General features: G+C 38.7%; 3 non-coding genes across 3 annotated transcripts; 1 reads left to right on the forward strand and 2 right to left on the reverse strand.

The window, feature by feature from the left end:
* Positions 1–8,640: 8,640 nt before the first annotated feature.
* On the reverse strand, positions 8,641–8,776 carry LOC141327054 (U4 spliceosomal RNA). Its single transcript, XR_012354374.1, has one exon. It is a non-coding gene; the product is annotated as a U4 spliceosomal RNA (small nuclear RNA).
* A 491-nt stretch (positions 8,777–9,267) lies between these two features.
* trnas-gcu (transfer RNA serine (anticodon GCU)) lies at positions 9,268–9,349 on the forward strand. Its single transcript has one exon. It is a non-coding gene; the product is annotated as a tRNA-Ser (tRNA).
* Positions 9,350–9,839: 490 nt separating this feature from the next.
* Positions 9,840–9,979, reverse strand: LOC141327093 (U4 spliceosomal RNA). The gene has a single exon (XR_012354410.1). It is a non-coding gene; the product is annotated as a U4 spliceosomal RNA (small nuclear RNA).
* Positions 9,980–14,205: the final 4,226 nt, after the last annotated feature.

Below are 14,205 nucleotides of genomic sequence, written 5' to 3' on the forward strand. Positions count from 1 at the left end.
TATTTATATTTGTTAAAAATATTTGTGGGTTCATGTATTAATAATACATTATAAGGGTATTCTTAAGGCATTATAATGAATGCATAATAAATTATAAAAAACCTTATAATATGTTGTATCATCTCATGAGAATTCATAAGAACAGTTTTAATGTATTAGAATTTTTTTTTTTTTATTATAGCTTTTATGAGTATGATTACCTCCTCATAGTTATAATGTATAAGTCTCATATTTTGCCATCTTACTGATGTCACTTTACTTAAAGCATACAAAGATCACTTATAAGTAATAATAATAATAATTCTCAAATAGCCATAAGATCAGGTATCAGATCAGATGAATGTATAATATGATCAGTTTAATTATTTTGATGGTACCCGTTAGACAGCTTTTTATAAGTAACTCTGCAACTGCATGTCAGCTAGCAGTAATTATTATTTGTTGTGGTAAATATATGCTAACACTGTATTTAGACAGTTCCCCAAAAGACAAACTGATTATAAGTAACTTTGCAAGAACATGAACCTTCTACTTAGCCTAACATTAAACTAAGTCTACACTGTAAGGAGTGTTAGTTGGTGAGAGTTAGTTGTTAATAGTCAATAGAATAGAATATAATGTAAAAAATAAATCTAATGTGATATAGTCCATTACAAATGAAGTAGGTTTAAAATGGTGTCTACTGTGTGTTATAAATAATCATAATCTTAAAAGTTATAACCTCTAATATTTAAGTATTATAATGTATGATAATTGTTGTTATGAATATTCATTGGATGATATAATATACGTTTTTTTATAATGCATTATGCGTTCATTATAATGCCTTAGAAATACCCTTATAATAGGGGCTTCATAGAAAGTGTTACCAAATCAGTGAGAGACAAACAAAACATTTCATAATTTTTCATTAAAAAAATAACTAATTTTTTTATGCTTTTTAGTGTTTATTTTAAAAATAGGTAAAAGTATTGTGACAGTACAGTACATAACAACTCCAAATAAATCTATGCATTCGTTTCTTTGTTGCACATTGAGAATGAACAGAATAGGATTAGAGGTAAAAATATTCCTTATCATGCGAGGACCTCTGGTGTTCATCCCTTGTATTACAGTCTTCATTTCTCCCTCTCTCACTTCTGGATACTTTTAATGTTTTTGGGGCCTCTGAGCATGATACAATTTTGATACCAAGCGTATTTTCTAAGAATGATTTGTTCTTCATATATACAAAGTTTTGAAGAGTTGGTATTAGGCACTTTAAAGATATAGAAAAATTAATGCAACTTTTTTTACTGTGACTTTTAAAAAATCACCACATCAACACCGTTCAAGATATCCAAAATCCGCTCACAATTTAGCATTTTGAGTATATTCTTATCATGTTGACAAAGTTTGGTGTGAACTTCTTGTTTCTGCTTTGTTTAGTATGATTTTATTTACAGCCTGATTTTTCCAAAAATCCACATTCAAATAAAAATACCCAACTTCTTGTTTATTATAGCTAATAAGTGTTAATTAGAAAGTTGTCCGGCTTGATGAGACCAATATATGTACCGAGTTTGGTGACTGTAGGCAAAACTAAACCCCCAACTTTTGTCAAAAGGTGGCGCTATAGAGTGCCTCCTCCACGCCCATTTATGGGCTTTTATCAGTGTCTAAATATCATTAATACAGATGTGTGTGTTGAGTTTCATGAAATTCCAAGTATTTTAAGTGGCTCGAAAACGCAAAAAACTAAACTTAAAGTTTGACACGTTGCCATGGCAACATGATAAAAGTTATCGATAATGCCCTTCACAGATTCTCATCGGCCGTGTTTCGACATTATTGGGATGAAGTTTCAAGCAAATTGAGTAAAATTAAGAGGCTGATTTAAAAGCATTTAGAAAACGTTGCGCTTTCTGCTGCCAGTTGGTGGCGCTATAACTTTAACTCATAATAGTCACATCTCTGTGATTGGCATCAGACGGTGAACAAACTGCTGAAGTTTGGTCAAAATCAGACAAAGTGTGTTAAAGTTATTGGATACTTCCTGTTTCTCATTTCTCGCCATAACTTTGTCGCCCCGCCACGGCCAAACCGTTCGAAATATCAAAATTCCCCTGGCAATTTTGCGTCCCCAATGTCTTGAGATCATGCTGACCGAGTTTGGTGGCCATCGGTGGATACACCTAGGAGGAGTATATCAAATTCCATTGCATGCGCTTTTTAGACATCCCTGAATAGCTGACTTCCTGTTGGGCGAAGCACTGACTTTGAGCATGAAAGTTGTTCGGCCCGATGAGTTCTATATGTGTATGAATTTTGATAAATGTAGGTCAACCGGTGTGTGCTCCAGTGTCCCTCAAAAGTAAAAATTTTTAATGCTGTGCCACGCCCCCCCCAGGTGACCCCCCCATGTCAAAGTTTGTCCGGCCCTGATGGCCGCAGGTTCCAATGTGTGTGCAAAGTTTCAAGAGTTTTCGTGTATGTTAAGGGCCCCGAAATGACCCAAAACATTGATGAAATAATAATAATAATAATAATAATAATCCTTAGAAAAACAATAGGGCCTTCGCCCTTTTGGGCTCGGGCCCTAATAATAATCCTTAGAAAAACAATAGGGCCTTCGCCCTTTTGGGCTCGGGCCCTAAAAATAAGAACCCTTAGAAGAACAATAGGGCCTTCGCCCTTTTGGGCTCGGGCCCTAATAAACGGAGCAATTCCAATAGGGTCCTCGCACTGTAGTGCTCGGGCCCTAATTAAAGCTGCAAGCAGCGATGACCGGGCCCTCGCCGTCTGCGCAGTCGCCATCCCGATAGCATCAGGAAAACGGTGCCCAGTTGGCACATGCATTCACAGTAACCCTTTGGACTAACCCTAACTGTCTCTCCTCCTCTCTGACTCTTTCTCTTACCACCCATCCCCCCTCCTTACACTCAACCACTTACCACACAAACACACACATTGAGTGCAGAGCAGAGTGAGATCAGATATGTTTTTTTATTTTCTTTCATTCGTGGAGTTTTGTATAATTATGAAATGAACTGTGTTTGATCAGAATGAATAGTTATTTGTATGAAAAAAGTTTCAAAGAGTTAGGATGCTGCACTTTAAATATATAATAAATCATTGAAAATTGAAAATGGAAAATGAAATTCTAAGCACGCTATCTGCCTTAAATATCACAGGAAACAAATATTTGAATGTATTTTTTATTTTTATTTATTTGCCATGGCAACAGCATTTGATGCATCAGGGCTTTTACATTATTCTGATGAAGTTTGAAGAAAATAGAGTACAAATATATTGTTGGTTGTTTGTTCGTGTTTGTTAGTTCATTAACCATTGTTAACAAAAGAGACCCTATTTTAAATAGTTACCATGTTTTATGGTCTACAAGCATTTTTAAATATTATTTTAATAATCTATAAGCATCTGTGAAATAATTATAAACAAATATATTAAAAATAAATACATATTAACTTAGTTGATTTTTTTTGGCCTTTTTGTATTTGTTTCTCATTCTAATTAAGTGAACTGAGCAGTATAGTTTCATACTTATAAGATTTTTTGTTCTACCAGTGAGAGTGTATATGTATTTAAATCATATAATTTTTCCTTAAAAGATAAAAAAAAGATTTTAATGTTCTTTAAGCACCTATACAAAATAATTATGTAAAATTACACTGACAGTACAGTATATATCAACTGATTCTATGGATTATTGTCATTCTTATACACTGAGAATGAGCTAAATAGCATTAGAGGTCAAACGATTCCTTATCTTATGAGGACCTCTAGTGTTCATCCCTGGTATTAGAGCTTTAATCTGACAAATTTAAATGACACTTTTAATGTTTTTGGGGCCTCTGAGCATGATAACATTTTGAAACTACACGTATTTCCTAAGAATTTCTTGTTCTTTATATGTAAAAAGTTTTGATGAGTTAGAATAATGCAATTTAAAGATATATGAAAATAACTCTTCATATTTTTTATTGTTACTTTCATAAATCACCACATCAACACTGTTCAAGATATCCCAAAGCCATTCACAATATAGGGAACATTTTCCCTATATTCTGATGATGATGATAAGAACATGTAATTCATGATGATAACAAAATGTTATTATTGCTTGCTTTACGTCCACCACTTCTGCTTAAATGTCATCGTTACCTATCTGTACAATTTGTGTGTGGATATTGCTTTGCAGGTGACTCCTGTTATAAGACATCACTTTTAAGCGCTACATAACTAAGAAAGAATCAATTAGGAAAACGGTGCCCAGTTGGCACATGCATTCACAGTAACCCTCAGTCAGTTGGATTTAAAGTTTACTGAATTGAAAGGGTTAAACTTTAAAATCAACACACAGACACATACACACAATATATAAAATTGCCAACCAGTTTCATTTGTTAACATTAACTATATTAGTTAACATGAACAATAATTAAATAGTATTTATTAATGTTAATTAATATTAAGCTAAAAAAAGTATTCATATATTGTTTAATGGTAAAATAGTATATTTTAACATTAGTATATGTACTGTGAATTAACATGAACATGAACACAGTTCATGTGGGTGTACAGCAATACACAAAGTGCTCTATAAACGCTTCTTTCTTTCAAAATATCTTTAAAAATCAAGTTGAGTATTGTAATGGGGCGATATATATATATAACTGATCTTAAAATGGTAAAATTTTCAGATGTTTTGAACAGATAACAGCAAAGTTTGTTTTGTTGACAAAGTTTGTCTTGAAACTGTTAATTAAAATGTTATATTCAATAAATAACACTATGAAAATAAATGTCTATCAATGAAGATAAACCGCTCATGCTAAAAAGTTGTATTTTTCTTAATCTTTTGCTATGTGACTGAATAGGACAAGTTCATGGTACAGTTCAGTAAAAAATAAATAAAAAAACAACAACTGCAAAATACAAACAATGAAAGACTTAGTGACCCTTTATATTTTCTCAAAATATCAGACTCTCAAAGATCAAACATATTTATGTAACATCAATGTGCATTTTTTCCTCAAAGATGGTCTTTAGCAAGACAGCATGTTCTACTCTCTCTCCCTCTCTCCCTTTCACCCCTCCCCCTTCAGTCTCTCTTCAGTCACTTAATGGTGACTGAACACAGACACTCAAGGCAGAGTGACAGCAGGCTTCTGATTTCTTTTTTTAATTTTCTTTAATTCGTAGAAGCTTGAATTAAATTGATATTTACAGCACTTGCTCAGAATGATAAGATCTCTGTGTGAAAAAAGTTTTAAATAGTTAAGATGCTGCACTTTAAAGATATAGAAAATGACGGTTATACATCTTTAAAAAATCACCACGTCAACACCGTTCAAGATATCCCAAAACCGCTCGCAATTTAACATCTTCAGAATCTTCTCTCCATGTTAAAAAAGTTTGGTGTGAACAGCTTGTTCTTCTTAGGAGGAGTATAAATTTGTTTACAGCCTGATTTTTCCAAAAATCCACATTCAAATCAAAATAGCCGGCTTCCTGTTGGTGTTAGCTAATGAGTTTAATTTAGAAAGTTGTCCAGATTGATGAGAACAATATATGTACAGAGTTTGGTGACTGTAGGAAAAACTAACCCCCCAACTTTTGTCAAAAGATGGCGCTATAGAGTGCCTGCTCCACGCCCATTTATGACCTTTTGCCAGTGTCTAACTATCATTAATATTGATGTGTGTGTTGAGTTTCATGAAATTCTAAGCATGTTATCTGCCTCGAAAAGACAGGAATCTAATTTTAAAGTTTGAGACGTTGCCATGGCAACAGCATTTGATTTATCATCGACCCCTTTACATATTCTTATCGGCCGTGTTTTGACATGATTTTAATGAAGTTCAAAGAAAATCAAGTAAAATTAAGAGGCTGATTTCAAAGCATTTTGAAAATGACACGCTTCCTGCTGCCAGTTGGTGGCGCTATAACTTTGACTCATAATAGTCACCTTTATGGAATCGGCATCATACAACGAACAATCTGGTGAAGTTTCATCAGAATAAGGCAATGTGTGCAACAGTTATTAGACACTTCCTGTTTCTCATTTCTCGCCATAACTTTGTCGCCTTGCCACGGCCAAACCGTTCGAGATATCAAAAATCCCCTCGCAATTTAGCGTCCCCAATGTCTTGAGATCATGCTGACCGAGTTTGGTGACAATCGTATGGAAATCCTGGGAGGAGTACGTTAAATTCCAGAGCATGCGCTTTTTATACAGCCCTAAATATCTCACTTCCTGTTGCATTGAGAAAATGACATAGAGTACAAAAGTTGTTCAGCTCAATGAGTTCTATATGTGTACCGAGTTTCATATGTGTACGTTCAAGTATGTGTGCTATATGGCCCTCAAAATTCCAGGGGGCGCTGTAGAGTCCCCTTGCCACGCCCCGGTACCAGCCTCTGTAGCGTCCTGATGGCCGCAGATTCCGACATGTGTGCAAATTTTCAAGAGTTTTTGAGTATGTTAAGACCCCCTTAAGTGCCCGGAAGGTTAACAAAAAAAAAAAAAAAAAAAAAAAAAATAAGAATCCTTAGAAGAACAATAGGGCCTTCGCCCTTTTGGGCTCGGGCCCTAATAATAATAATAATAATAATAATAAACGGAGCAGATTCAATAGGGTCCTCACACCATCGGTGCTCGGGCCCTAATAAACGAAGCAGATCCAATAGGGTCCTCACACCATCGGTGCTCGGGCCCTAATAAACGGAGCAGATTCAATAGGGTCCTCACACCATCGGTGCTCGGGCCCTAATAAGAATCCTTAGAAGAACAATAGGGCCTTCGCCCTTTTGGGCTCGGGCCCTAATTAAAGCTGCGAGCAGCGATGAACGGGCCCTCGCTCCCGGGCTCACCGCCGACCGGTGGCTTCAGGAAATCAGCAAACGGTGGGCAGTATGCTTTTAATCCAGTAAATATAGAAAAAATCTGTCATAAGTCATTTAAATGTGCCAAACTTGCCGCTGCCAGATGGTGGCGCTATGCCTGTAACTAATTATTGGCATGTAGATGTGTTCAGGCCAGCACTATTATCAAACATATGAAGTTTGGTGCAGATTGACCTTGGTATGTTTGAGTTAGTGAAAGGTATGATATATCCTGCTGCCAACAAGTGGCGCTATGATAATATCTGAATATTAGTCTTTAGGTGTCTTCAGGCCAGGACTCTTACCAAACCTGTGAATTTTGTGGCAGATCAGACATTTTATGGCTAAGTTATAACAACTCAATGAAAACTCAAGATCTTCACAGTTTAACATCTCTAAGGCCTCAAGATCAGACTGACCAAATATAATGTTGATTTAATTAAATGCAATCAATGCAAGGACTTCAGATAATGCCAACTGTGAACCAATATGCTAAATTTTCCCTATACTCTGATGATGATGAAAAGAACATGATTCATGATGATAACAAAATGTTATTATTGCTTGCTTTACGTCCACCACTTCTGCTTAAATGTCATTGTTACCTATCTGTACAAATTTTGTGTGGATATTGCTTTGCTGGTGACTCATCCTGTTATAAGACATCACTCTTAAGCGCTACATAACTAAGAATCAATAAGGAAGACGGTGCCCAGTTGGCACATGCATTCACAGTAACCCTCTGCTAGTTTGGATTTTAAGTTTACAGAATTGAAAGGGTTAGACTTTAAAATCAACACACAGACACATACACACAAAATATAAAATGTTGCCATTCAGTTTTATTTGTTAGCATTAACTATATTAGTTAACATGACCAATAAATAAATAGCATTTATTAATGTTAATTAATATTAAGCTAAAAAAGTATTCATATATAGTTTATGTACTGTGAATTAACATGAACATGAACACAGTTCATGTGGGTGTACAGCAATACACAATAAAGTGCTCTATAAACGCTTCATTCTTTCAAAATATCTTTAAAAACAAGTTGAGTATTGAAAGGGGCGATATATATATATATATATATATATATAACTCATCTTAAAATTTTATAATTTTCAGATGTTTTGAACAGATAACAGCAAAGCTTGTTTTGTTGTCCAAGTTTGTCTTGAAATTGTTAATTTAAATTTTATATTCAATAAATAACACTATGAAAATAAATGTCTATCAATGAAGATAAATCGCTAATGCTAAAAGTTGCATTTTTCTTAATCTTTTGCTATGTGACTGAATAGGACAAGTTCATGGTATAGTTCAGTAAAAAAAAAATAAAAAATAAAAAAACAACTGCAAAATACAAACAATGAAAGACTTAGTGACCCTTTATATTTTCTCAAAATATCAGACTCTCAAAGATCAGACGTATTTATTTCGATTACACTATATATATATATATATATATATATATATATATATATATATATGTGCATTTCTCAAGGATGGTCTATAGCAAGATAGCATGTTTCACTTTCTACCCCTCTCTCCCTTTCACCCCTCCCCCCTTTAGTCACTCTAACTGTAATTCTGCAGTGACTGAACACAGACAGGCAGAGTGAGGTTTCTGAGTTCTTTTTTTAATTTTCTTTAATTCATAGAAGCTTGTATAAATTTTTTATTTACAGCACTTGCTCAGAATGATTAGATCTCTGTGTGAAAAAAGTTTTAAAGAGTTTGGATGCTGCACTTTAAAGATATAAAAATTGCCAAAGATAACTGTATTTCAAGTCATCCTGGCGGGGTATTGGGTAAAGTTTTCAACCAGCAATGATCGCGCCTCGGACAAACCTCACAGGCTACAATATTGCCTCTGCGAAAGAATGCCGGCGACGGTCGTGACCTTTTTCTGCACCTACGTGGACGTGAACCGACAAGGTGGTAGCAAGCTTTAAACTGCCGCACAAACAGTCTCCTGCCACGGGTTGCTGCACCGTGTTTCTACGGAACAGATTAGAGGTGTGTAAAAGACGGCTCATTCACTATTCCCTCTGTGCTCAAAACAGCCTGCTGAAAGCACGGCAGCAGCAGCTGAAAAGGTCCGCAGCATGGCCTATCTCAGTCAGCAAGGGGACGGGGTGGCCGAGTGGTTAAGGCGATGGACTGCTAATCCATTGTGCTCTGTGCAATGGTTGGAGTCCCATTCTTGTCGTTCGGTTCCTTTGGCACTGCACCTTAATCCGGGTCCTGGGGACCCCATGCTAAACTTTTTGTGTGTCCTCCTTATCTAACACACTCAGTTCAGTTCTTTGAGTTCTCTACTAATGAACTGATGATCTGAATCAGGAGTGCTAAATAAAAAATGTCACGTAAAATGACGAGGTGGCCGAGTGGTTAAGGCGATGGACTGCTAATCCATTGTGCTCTGCACGCGTGGGTTCGAATCCCATCCTCGTCGTTCGGCTCCTTTAGCAGTAATCCTCGGTCCTGGGGACCCCACTCTGCGCTTTTTGTGTCTTCCTTATCTGACACACTCAGTTCAGTTCACTGAGTGCTCTACTAATGAGCTGATGGTCTGAATCGGGAGTGTTAAATAAAAGGACCACGGAAAGTGACGAGGTGGTCGAGTGGTTAAGGCGATGCAAGGCTAATCCGTTGTGCTAGGCACACCTTGGTTTGTGTGGGTTTGAATCCCGTCCTCTTCATTTGATGATTTAGCACCACTGAGAGCCCACCAGAACAGACAGGCCCAACCTGTTTACGATGGGTAGCGGTGAGCTGTGATTGTGCTGTAGTTTAATGATACCTGCAGCGAAGTCTTGAGAGCATATTGACAAAACAACAAATCTTCTGGCTCCGGCACGCTATGATCTGTAGACACCTCTTTGACGAGGACCAACAACCAGCCACTCCAACAAAACGAAGCAAAACTTTGTTTTTCAAGAAGCGTCCAGAGAGACAGGCAAAAACTGTCGAAGCTGACTGTATTTCAAATCATCCCGATGGGATATCGGGGAAAGTTTACAACCAGCAATGATCACACCTCAGATAAACCACACAAGCTACAACATTGCCTCTGCGATAGAATACCGGTGACGGTCGTGACCTTTTCTTGCAGCTACGTGGATGTGATCCGACAAGGTGATAGCAAGCTGGATGAGCCCCAGAGACAGATCATCAGTGAAGACCTCTTCACCTAGACGGCCATCGACGCAAGACTGTGAAAACCAGATCCTCTCCAATCTGACACTGTGGCAACATGGAACTTTTGCATCTACATTAAAATTAGTCTGTTTGTTCTTATTCTGAGGTCACCGTAGCCGCCATATCCATTCTGTATTCCGATTAGATGGTCACTGCAGTCCCCCGGATCCAGTCTGTACCAAGAGCAGATGGTGGATCAGCACCTTCAGCCGAATGTCAGCGGATACCATGTCAACTAGATGAGCCCCAGAGACAGATCATCAGTAAAGAATGAATCCACATGCCACAGCAAACTCGAGCTGGTGAAAATGTTCACCAAACACCCGCCGCTGACTTCTTTTAAAAGAAGCCAGCTTATTGAAGGTGCACAGGATAAACGCCCTGAGAAAGCTGTGCCTCGCAACCCTAAGAATGGCATAGGCGTTAGTGGACACCTGACGCGCGTGCAAAACACCAGCATTTCACACGTCCCTGGGTGGGCTCGAACCACCAACCTTTCGGTTAACAGCCGAACGCGCTAACCGATTGCGCCAAAGCTGGGGAACAATAGTCTGTTAAGGGGGGGGGGGGGAAGAAAAGGAAGGAGGAGGAAGGAGGGGAAGGAGGTGGAAAAAGAGAAAAAGAAAGAAAAGAGAGAGAAAAAAGGAAAAAATGAGAAAAGAAATGATCACAGGCTTCCCAGTTCATATTACACTGTTGCCATACATTGAAGTATTTACTGAATCCTTTATTTATCAGTAATTATCACATAAATGATGTCCAAATGAATGAAATTATTATTACAAATGACAAATTAATATTTTATTAGATTTATATGGCAATTTACTATGCTTCAGTATTTGTATTTCATCTTTGAAAGCATCTCTTTGTGCCAATTTTATGAGCGTGATGCTTGCATTTCTCATGTCTTCAACATTTATGGGTTTAACTTTCTTGTCTCTCGCTAGTTGCTGGATACGAGCGACAACTTTCAATGCAGTGTGCCATTTCGACAATCTACTGAATCTCTCTAGAAAATGATCATCATCATTTGCTACATTTGTTTGTAGCACTTGTGTTGTCCTGATTTCAGGGTCGCCAACCAGAAGCTCAGGAGTTGTCTTTGCTGTGACAATTTCTCTTTCCCAGAGAAACTTCGTTCCAGTGAGCCAATTTGAAGTGATCAGCTCTGACACCTTGAGGCCCCTGGAAGCGTGATCTGCAGGATTTTGTTCGGTGTCTATGTAGTGCCACTGTTCAGGGTTAGTCGCCTCTCTAATTCTTTGGACTCGATTCGCTACAAAAACGTGAAATCTACGGGCTTCATTGTTAATGTAGCCTAAGACTACTTTTGAATCGGTCCAGAAATATTCTTGGTCAATTTTGAGCTCCAGCTCCTCCTTTAACATGCTACTGACTGCTGAAGAGATCACCACAGCTGTTAACTCAAGCCTGGGTATAGTCACGATTTTGGTGGGCGCAACTCTTGCTTTGCCAATGACAAAAGAGCAGTGCACTTTATCTTCACTCAACACTCGAATATATGAGCACTGACCATAGCCATGGCTACTCGCATCTGAAAAGTGATGGAGTTCGATCCTCTGAACAGTCCCTAGGTGTTCAGGAGCAAAACATCTTGCTATCTGGAGATCGTGCAGGTTCTTCAACTCATTTAGCCAGCTACTCCATTGCGGCATTAACTCTCTGGGAAGTGGGTCATCCCACTTTGCCCCTAATAGAAGGAAGGGAGCCAAGAATCCTAACAGATCAAACACAGATGCGACGGTTGAGAGGATTCCTCGCCGTGTTGCTGGTTTCTCATCCAGTGTTACTTTAAATGAAAAGGTGTCACTATTTACACTCCACTTTACTCCCAACACAGTCTGGACTGGGAATTCATTTGAACCAAGCTCCACATCCTGAATTTCGCTGGCTCGTTCACTGACAGGGACAGACTCCATAACCCTTTTGTTGTTCGAGATGAACTTGTGTAGGCGCAATTTCCCTTTTGCACACACATTTCGGGCTTCTTGGACAAGTTTGATAGCAGTGTCCACATTTTTCACACTAATGAGCCCATCATCAATGTAGAAATTAGTTTTGATGAAACTGGCTGCTGCAGGATACTCTCTTTCGTTTTGACATGCAAGATACTTCATTCCATAATTCGCGCAGCCAGGAGATGATGCTGCTCCGAAAAGGTGGACTTTCATGCGATACTCCTTTGGCTCTGATCTTGTATCGCCATTTTCCCACCACAGGAACCGTAAGTAATCTCTGTCTTCCTGGCTTACATGGAACCTGTGAAACATCCTTTCCACATCACAGATAATGGTGATTGGATATTTGCGGAACCTGCAGAGTACGCCTGATTGTCCATTAGTGAGATCTGGTCCCGTTAGCAAGTGATCATTCAACGCCGTGCCACCATATTTAGCAGAGCAGTCGAACACAACTCTAATTTTCTCTGGCTTTCTAGGGTGATATACCCCCTGGTGAGGAATATACCAGACGTTTCCTACTTTGGGTTGGTGTTCAGCGCTCTCTGCATCACCATCCTTGAAGACACCTTCCATGAACTTTACATAATCATCCTTGAATTTCTGGTCTTTCTCAAATCTTCCTTTCAGACGCTTCAGTCGCACCAGAGCCAGCTGCTTATTTTCAGGTAACTGTGGGCGTGTCTTAAAGGGGAGGGGCATCTCAAGGTGTCCCTCTGAATTCTGATTAATTTTCTCATTTAGAAGTTGCGTGAACTGTATATCATCTTGTGATATGCTCCTTTCCCTTGGGCTTGTATCTCTAAAGTCTGATTCAAGGGCTCTGATGACTGAGGTAGGTGTTAGTATCGGGAGTTCCTTAACAGATACACGATGGCACAGGCCTGTAACTTCAGTCGACTTGGCAAACTGCGGTGGACAGCCAACTATGCTCCAACCCAAGTCTGTCTTGACTGCAAATGGTTCTTCATCACCTCCTGTGATGACTTGGCGTGGTGCCAAAGCTCTTGAGCAATCATAACCTATCAAGAGTCCGACCTTACAATTCAGCAGCGTTGGAATTTCCTGAGCAATTTCATTCAGATGACTCCACCTTCTAGCGGTTTCCAGAGTAGGAATGTGGGAAAGTTCAAGTGGAATGAAGTCTCTGGTATAGGCAGGTGGCAAACTGATTAGGCCATGGGAGTGAAACCCCCTAACTCTGAGCCCACAAACTCTTTCACTTTGAACAATTGAATCCTTTCCCATCATTGTGGTAAGCTTTAACTTTACTGGCTCTGAAATCACCCCCATCCTCTCACACAACTCTTGATCCACAAAGGTGTTGCTGCTTTGCGTATCCAAAAGAGCGTAAACTAAGGTCTCTCTATCAGGAGTGGAAGTTGAAGAAATCCATACAGGCACTATCATTGATGTACTCCCACCATCTCCACTGTCTACGCAACAGGAAAGAGAAGATGTGTTTTGTTCAGCTTGCATTGTGTGCGAAACTGTTACTGCTGTAGAAGAAGGACGGTCTTCATGAAGTGGTGTTGGATGATGTTTCTTGCATATACTACAAGTAGCTTTATTCCTTCAGTCCTTTGAATTGTGTCCTTTCCTAAGACAGCCAAAACATAGGTTATTGTCTTATATGAACTTTCTCTTGTCCTCCACAGACTTACTGGTGAACGTTTGGCATTTGTGGATGGAGTGGCTCTCTCCACAACACCTGCAAGTGACTGGGTTTGAACATGAAGGCAGAGTGTTAACTCTATTGGATCTGTTAGAATCAACTGAGTTGCTTACTCCAACACTGTATGATTTTGACACTATTCTTGATTTATCTGACGCTTTCACATTAGTGATGAACGCATTAGCCTTTGAGCGCTTGACTTCTCTAGATGGCTTTTCTTCAGAGAGCTTCAGGGCGTGAAAGGATGTTACAGGGTTGCATGCTATTTCTGCTTCCTGTGCCACAAAATCAGCAAACTCCTTGAAAGTAGGGTACTCTTCCGCTCGTTTCAGCTGCATTGTTACATGCCGATTCCAACGAGACGTCAGCCAATCAGGTAGTTTTTGAAGCATTTTCTGATTTTCTTCACAGTCGTTTAACACCTGAAGCCCTTTGATGTGTGGCATAGCATTGCTG

The sequence above is a fragment of the Garra rufa genome, chromosome 2 (assembly GCF_049309525.1).
Source record: "Garra rufa chromosome 2, GarRuf1.0, whole genome shotgun sequence".
Lineage (NCBI taxonomy): Eukaryota > Metazoa > Chordata > Actinopteri > Cypriniformes > Cyprinidae > Garra > Garra rufa.